This window comes from Lotus japonicus, chromosome 4, assembly GCF_012489685.1.
Source record: "Lotus japonicus ecotype B-129 chromosome 4, LjGifu_v1.2".
NCBI classification, from domain to species: Eukaryota; Viridiplantae; Streptophyta; class Magnoliopsida; order Fabales; family Fabaceae; genus Lotus; species Lotus japonicus.
Window position 1 is genome coordinate 59,393,522 of NC_080044.1, and position 8,540 is coordinate 59,402,061.

General features: G+C 41.4%; 1 non-coding gene across 1 annotated transcript; it reads right to left on the minus strand.

Moving 5' to 3' along the window:
- Positions 1-456: 456 nt before the first annotated feature.
- LOC130716330 (small nucleolar RNA R71) lies at positions 457-563 on the minus strand. The gene has a single exon (XR_009011949.1). It is a non-coding gene; the product is annotated as a small nucleolar RNA R71 (small nucleolar RNA).
- Positions 564-8,540: the final 7,977 nt, after the last annotated feature.

The following is an 8,540-nucleotide window of genomic DNA, read 5'->3' on the forward strand; positions in this document are numbered from 1 at the left end:
ATAACGGAAGAGGAGATGCAAGCCCACATAGAAGAAAGAGTGAATGAGGCTCTTGCTCAAAGACTTAAAGAGCAAGATTTGGAGAATGCCAATCGTTCTCTCAGAGACCTCACCTCGGCTGCCATGAGCTACGATTATCCGGGCAGCATAGTTTCCCCCGATGGCACGGGAAATTTTGAGCTGAGGCCGGCATTCATTAATTTGGTGAGCCAAAATCAGTATGGTGGAGGTGCTCTCGAAGATCCTCATGCACACATGGAGCGGTTTATCCGCAATTGCAACACCTACAGAGTTCAGAATGTTTCAGCGGACACCATCCGCTTGAGTTTATTCCCTTTTTCATTAAGGGATACTGCTGAAGAGTGGTTGAATTCACAGCTCCAAGGTAGCATTACATCTTGGGAAGACTTGGCTGAGAAGTTCACCACAAGGTTTGTTTCAAGAGCCCTCTTGAGAAAGCTCAAGAATGACATCATGACTTTTACTCAATCCACCGACGAGAATCTCTATGAAGCTTGGGAGAGGTTCAAGAAGCTCTTGAGGAGGTGTCCTCAACATAACCTTACTCAAGCTGAGCAAGTAGCAAAGTTCTATGATGGTCTCCAATATTCTTCGAGGTTTGGTTTAGATGCGGCTTCAAGTGGAGAGTTCGATGCCTTACTTCCACAAGTGGGGTATGAGCTGATTGAAAAGATGGCTATAAGAGCCATGAACTCTAGTAATGATCGCCAAGCCCGAAGAGGAGTCCTTGAGGTTGAAGCTTATGATCAACTTATGGCCTCCAACAAGCAACTCTCCAAGCAAATGAATGAGATTCAAAATCAAATGAAGACTACCAAGATTGGTGGTCGAGTTGCCAAGGTGGAGTGTGTGACTTGTGGAGGGCCACATGACAGCGAAGAATGCACAGAGACTAGACCGGAGGAGGAAGTGAAGGCTATGGGTCAAGCTCGGAATGACCCATTTTCAAATACTTACAATCCAGGATGGAGGAATCACCCTAATTTTTCTTGGAGGCAAGGTAATAATGGGCAAGGAAATGGCTTTCAAAGACAATTTCCTAGCCAAGGATTTCAAGGCCAAAGCTCAAGACAACCTCAAGAGCGAGGAGAAGGTGAAGGTAGTGGTTCCAAGAAGAGCTTAGAAGAGTTGGTGGAAACTTTCATCAACCGGACGGAGAACAATTACAAGAATCAAGAGGCGGCTATCAAGAATCTTGAGAATCAATTTGGCCAGCTGGCCAAGCAAATAGCCGAGAGACCTCAAGGTAAATTTCCTTCCGACACTATCCCCAATCCTAAGCAAGAAAATGCCTCTGTTGTAGCCACTAGAAGTGGGAGAGTGATGAGTGAATTGAAGAAAAAAACAGAGGGAGAAAAGAGAGAGGAGATAGTGGGAGGAGAGGTAGTTGTGCCTATTAAGGTGAGAGAGGAAGTTGATCTTACTCCTGGAACTAGCAAGGTTCCATTTCCTAAAGCATTGGCTAAGAAGAGCTTAGATAAAAAGTTTTCAAAATTTGTTGATGTTTTCAAAAAGCTCCACATTAGTATTCCTTTTGCCGATGCTTTGGAACAAATGCCTATATATGCTAAGTTTATGAAGGATATTCTGCATAAGAGAAGAAGATTGAAGGGAGTAGATGAGACGGTGTTGATGACGGAGGAATGTAGTGCCATTTTGCAGCGGAAGATGCCTAAGAAAAGAAGGGACCCCGGAAGTTTCACTATTCCGGTAGAAATTGAAGGCATGGCGGATGTGGAAGCCTTGTGTGATCTTGGAGCGAGCATCAATTTGATGCCGCTCACCATGTTTGAGAGGCTTAACCTAGGAGAGGTTACCCCAACCATGCTCTCCTTGCAAATGGCGGATCGATCCCTCAAGACTCCATATGGGATTGTGGAGGATGTAATGGTGCGGGTGGACAAGTATGTGTTCCCCGTGGACTTTGTTGTGTTTGATATGGAGGAGGATGAGAAGATTCCTCTCATTCTTGGACGACCTTTCTTAGCTACTGGTAGAGCTAAGATTGACGTTGACAAGGGTCACCTCATTCTCCGTGTTGGTAAGGAAAAGGTACGCTTTTCTGTTTTTAATCCTATGATTGAGACTAACCATGACAATGACTTTGTCTGTGATGTGATTAGAAGCAGGTCGAAGGTTTCGGAAGAGATCCCCAAAGTTAATGCCTAAATTGATGAGTTCCATCCGGCTCTCATCAAGCTTGTTAATGGTAACAAGTATGGGGGATCCAAGTACGAGAACTTGCATGCTCATATGGTGAAGTTTACCCAAGCTAGCACCCTTGCTAAGATTGAGGGCGTTTCAAGTGATGAAGTGAAGATTAAACTCTTCCCTCATTCTTTGACAAGGGAGGCTAGAGCTTGGTTTGATGAGCAAGAGGACATTGCCTCATGGGAGGATTTACTCCAGAGGTTTTGTGCAAGGTTTCTTCCTTGCACTTGTGGTAAGTTAATCAATGGAAAGGAATTTCCTTCCTAACACCATCGGAAGGAGAGTCCACCTAGGACTATAACCTAGGGCTAAATGGGAGAAACCCATTCTTTTAATTTTGTTATTTACTATCTTTTAATTTTGTAGTATTTTAGGTGTTTAATTTCAAAAAAAAAAAGAAAAAAAAGTAAAAAAATTTTGTGAAAAAACTGGGTTGAGCGCCTAGGCGCCAATTCAGGAGCGCCTAGGCACCAATTAGTGGCAGAGGCACTGCCTCTGTATCTGGCACGAGCGCCTGAGCGTTCCCCTCGAGCGCTCCTGTACGTTGTTTCTGCCAGATTTTGGGTTTTAAAACCCCAACCTTTCATTTTCCCACTCTTAACTCTCATTCTCCCATAAAAAACGCACCCCACTCTCTCCATACCCCATTTCTACTTCTCATTTCTCACTTGCACACACATTAGCTCTTCCTTTTGCTTCAAAGTTCTGCATTGCATCAAGTCTATTTCACTTGCACCCACTCACTCTCAAGTCAAGGTAAGTTCCATTTTCCACTTCCCTTCATCATAGTCATGAGTTTTGCAATGCATGCTTCTTTTGGAGAGTGATGAGTGAATTTGTGCTAGTGCAAGTTGGGTTTGGGATGTGTATGTTCATATTGGGTTGATTTTGTGCTTAATTAGAAAGGGGTTGTGAGTTTGTGAGGAATGGGTAGTTAGGATTTTGTGGATTAGTTTAGTTTAGCTTTTGCTTATAAGGTGTTTAATAGAATGCCTCAATGGGTTCTCTTAGTCGATTTTTGGCAAGTGCTTGTGGTAGTTTATCTTCCTTTGCCAAAATCACTAAGAAACTTGTTGGGTGCTCTTAGGTTGTTCTTTATTTTTGCTTTTGTACAAAGTTTCTTTTTTTTTTTCTTTTTTTTTTTGAACTAACATTTCTAACATTTGTGGCTTGTGTATGGGCTAACAACTTTGCAGATGCCTGTGAAAAAAGCAAGAACCAACACAAGAGCTGCAGCTTCTTCCTCCACCTCCCGGAGTTTTGATCGCTCCCGCTTCCTATCAGCGATTAAGGAGGAGTTTTACCGAGCTCACCTAGCACACAAGGAGTGTGTGAAGGAGCGGGGAGTTTTGTATCGGGAGGGAAGAAGAGACCTCTTGGGCATGCAAGAAGCCATGGAGATTAGGAGGTGGAAGAATTGGGTCAACCCCATTCCGTTTGCTTGTGAAGTCATGGTTAGGGAGTTCTACGCGAACACCTACTGTGACAATCAAGAGGACAGGTCCAGGCCACCGGTGAATTCATCTTGGTTCAGGGGAGATGTGATTGACTACAATCCAGCAGTCATTCGCAGGCATCTTGGTCTCCTCACGGAGGACCAAGAGAAGGAGCTTTTCCCCGAGAAGGCCACTTATCATGAGCTCTTAGAGGAGAAGTCACCGGAGATTTTAGAAGACATGAAGGCAGTGATTGTTAGGCCTGGGCGGGACTGGGAAGCAGTTGAAGATGAAATTATTTTTGTGAGAAGGAAGGATATGACACCGCTGGCTAGAGTTTGGGCTGAATTTTTGCAGGATTCCCTCATTCCTAGCTCTAACAAATCTGAAGTTAGAGAGGTTACATTGGTTGCTATCTATTGCATCGTGAGAGGCCATCCTATGGACGTGGCCACCATCATTGCTGGTCGGATTTATTCCCTCTACAACAGGAGTAAAGACAAGCATCGGCCCATCTTTCCTCACTTGATTTGCTCTTTGATTCATGCGGTGAGGGACAGAGCTAGGAGGCCAGTCCATGTTATTGAGAAGAGGTTGCCTGTGGCACCTCTGCTCAGTAAGGAGAGGATCGCTCAACTTTATAAGGAATGGACAGCAAGGATGCCTCAAGAGGATGAAGAGGAAGAGGATCCTGAGGAGCCAGCGGGAGAAGATGAAGAAGAAGAGGAAGAAGAAGATGTTGAGGTGGTGAATGAGGTGGTTACTCCACCACGTGCTGACCCTTCTCCTGCTTGGATGGAGGCCGTTTTCGGGCGGATGTTTTTTAGGCAAGATCGCCTACACAGGGATCTTGACCTCCATTGGAGGGGAGGTAGCACATCAGACCCCGGGTACAATGGGCCCTTGGATTTTAATACCTTGGAGCAGGGGATGATAGATTTGAGCTTGATGCATGATGCCGGTGTTCATCCGGATTATGGCGATGGAAGGGGTGACCATGACCCCATGGAGTGACTTTGTTGAGGTAATTCTACTCTTAGTTTAGGTCATGCATCTTTGGCATATTTTTCAATTTGTAGTTTTTCTTTTTCTTTTCGTCATGCATTGTTAATTAGCTTGTTGTTTTTGGGTCTTTTACTTGCCTATACTCACATGCTTTTAGCTATAGTTTTGCTTCCCTACTAGTGCTGTTTTTGAAAATGCTTTTGTGAATACTTGTTGTTGTTTTTGGGGATGAGTGATTGCATGTTGGGGAAGAGAGGAGGAGACTTCGGTCTTCCGAGTGTCTCTTGAGAAAGGAGTCGGTGTGAGTCCATTAAGGGTCTATCTTTGACCCTTCACCATAAAAATTCTCTGGAGGATCCTGACTCACTTGCAATTCTTGGTTCTGTGTTAATTTCACTCATAGCATGCTTAGTGATTTCTGTTTTATTCTTGAGACTTATAAGACTTCTTGAGATTCTGAGTTTGTGGTTGAACATTGTCCTTAGTTGCCCCATTTGAGCTTAATTGGAGAATCTTGTTGTAGCCAAGTTTGGGATGGTTGTTTTGGTTGGAATATTAGGGAGTGTTGGTCCTTGTTTCATTTGAGTGGAGCTGAAAATTGAGAAATAGTTTCTTGCCCCAAAAAGAAAAAAAAACAGTAAAAAAAAAGAAGAAAGAAAAAGAACTCCTAAACAAAAGTTGGAGTTGGAAAAAAAAAGAAGAGTTTGAAAAGGGGGTGCAAGAGACTTGTGTAAAAAAAAAAAAGTGCTGTAAGCTCCGGGGTTATTAGAAGAGGACCACACTCATTGTGCTTGAAAGCCTAGTTTTCCTTAGGGACCAACCACCATCATGCTTTACCTAGCCAATGTTTCAACCCTTATGGAAGTCTCTTTGAATATTTGCATGCTTGATCTTTGTTGCTATAGAGTGAATGACATTCAGGACCTATGAACTTGCTTGTGTGCTCAGTGCACTAAATTAACATCTCATCCTAGGATTTTTAGTTCTAAATGCTTCTCATGAATGGACTCTACACTCTTCTCTTTTCAAAAGATGCATGAAGTAGGTTGTCGGGTCTTTCTCTTGGAACTAGCTGTAATTACTTTGTCCCCCCTGTTTTTGTGAAGTATTCCTTGTTGAGAGCACTTATGTGGGAGTATTTCTTGCGCTTGAGGGCAAGCGAGTGTGATTTACGCTCGAGGACGAGCTGTCGTTGAGTATAGTGGTGTGATGACCCTATTTTAGTAGTGTTTTTAGGGTCATTTCTTTGTATGTTTTGAGTCTTTTGGTTGAGTCTCATGTAGTGTTTCATGCATTCTCATGCATTTTTACTCTTTTCTTTAGTTTTTATTTCGTTTTGGTAATTTAGTAGTTTTATAAGTAGTTTTCTTGCATTTTAAGTAAAGTTTAGGACTTGCATGGTTTTGTTGTGTTTTATGAGGGACTTCTTGTGCTAATGAGCTCTTGGAGCTTCTAGAATCTTCCTTGTCTTGTTGGTTAGGTTTGGAGTGCAGAAACTGAAGGAGAAAGAAGGCCAAGAAGCATGGAATTGATGAAGAACTTAAAGAGAATTGAAAAGAGGAGTTTCAGAAGCCAAAAAGTCTTTTTCAGGCGAGCTTGAGCGCCTAGGCGCTGGGAGTGGGCGCCTAGGCGCCAATAGGGTCAGAGAGCATGTTTTTCAACATGCAATTGGCGCTCAGGCGCTCTGAATTGGCGCCTGAGCGCCCAGTTTCGTTTGTTTTGCCTATAAATAAGGCTTAGGCCAATTTCCTTGATAATTTTTGGACATTTTACTCATTTTTGATCAAGTTTGAGAGCTGAGGAGAACTTTGGGGCCAAAGGAGGCTTCCAACTTGTATTTCTTCTCAGGTTTTCTTTACATTTCCTTTATGAATTCACTAGCCATGAGTGGCTAGTTTACCTTTTGCTTTGGGTTAAGAGATTCTATGAAATTCTAGTTTGTTAATTCATATCTCTATGCATGAGTCTTGATTTAATCTTGTAATCCAATTCCTTATTGCATGCTTAGCTTTGGTGCACCTTTGCTATAGGCTAGATTATAATTGAATGGAAATTTGTTATGATCTAGGGACATGAATTGGAATAGATCCTTCTATACTTGCTTCTAGGAATAGAGTGAGGGTAGGGTTTTGTTGGCCTGAACATACATGCTCTTTTACCTCTTATGAATGTTTAAGTACACAAGGAATTGAGCTTATCTTTCAGTTTGAGAGAATTACTTTTGTGAGGAATCAACTAGTAAGTACATAGGCTATAACAACAAGAGAGAAATCAAGATATCACATGCATAGGATAGGTGAACTAAAATGGATTAGATGATCAAAAACCCAAGGCAATTTTTCCATCATTTGTTATTTACATCATTTTCAACATTGCTCTTTTGCAAATCTTTTGTCACAATCAACCAAAACCAATTTCTGAATTTTACTGCTTTAAGAACTTGCAAACTTTAGACTTAAATCAACAATTCTCACTCACAATCCCTGTGGTTCGATATTTTAAAACCCGGAGGTATTCGTACACTTGCGAATTGACCAACAAGCCCCAATATAGGGAAGAGAGACATAGACATAATCATTGTAGGCCTTGGTATGCTACAAAGTTGAGTTGATTGAATTGAGAAGCTCATCCGAACGTCAATCACCATTGAATACACACCCACTCCTGAAACTCAACCGGTGCGAGAAATCGAATCGCCAATGGGAAGAGTGCTCTTTTCAGCCCGATATAAATACCCCTCAATTCCCATTGCAAAAACTTTACACTTCCATCTGCTGAAGCTCAAGAGGTTAGTCCCTTCTCGATTTTTTAGGGTTTCTTCATCTCTGGCTACACGATCCTGCTTAATTTCCTTTCTATTTAGAGTTTGTTTGCTTTTGGGGCTTTTTCGTTCATTACTTCTCTTATCTGACCATGATTCTGCTTAATTTCTATTTAGGGTTTGTTTGTTTTTAGGGCTTTTTCGTTCAGTACTTCTCTTAATTGACCATGATTCTGCTTAATTTCTATTTTGGGTTTGTTTGTTTTTGGGGCTTTTTCGTTCAGTACTTCTCTTAATTGACCATGATTCTGCTTAATTTCTACTTAGGGTTTGTTTGATTCTGGGGCTTTTTCGTTCATTACTTCTCTTATTTGACCATGATCCTGCTTAATTTCAATTTAGGGTTTGTTTGGGGCTTTTTTCGTTCATTACTTCTCTGATCTGAACATGATTATGCTCAATTTCTATTTAGGATTTTAATTTCTATTTAGGGTTTGTTTGATTTTGGCGCTTTTTCGTTCATTACTTATCTTATTTGAAACGTGGCAGTTTTTTTCAATTTCAATTTCAAATACGTTTCTAACTTCCTTCGTTATCTGATTTAGATTAAGTGTTTGAATGTTCTGTTTGATTACACTTGGCCACTAACTTGCAAAAAGAAGCGTGTAAATTCAGGCAGTTACAGAAAAGTAACACTCTTCATAACCGTTTGAATACACTTGGACACTAACCCTCTTTACACATACTTACACGTTGTTTAACTTCCCCCATTAATTATCAATTATCTCCATGTTGTGTAACTGCTCCTTTATTGTCTATATATATTTACATATGTTCTTAGTTTTGTTAACTTATTTTCTGAATTGTTTCTTGTAGACCAATCAAAGAACTCCTCAAATGGCTTCGAGGACTATTTGCAATCCCATGACCTACAGTTCTGAGGACTTATTGGAATGGAATGTTCCTGGTGCAGACCAAATTTTTAACTCCCCACTTCAGTGCATCAACAATGCAGCATTTTCTCAAATTTACCCTGAACTTGTTGAGGAGTTTTGGGGTTCTGCTACTTTGAATGAAGAGGATGGTATAGTGGCAGACGTCTTTGA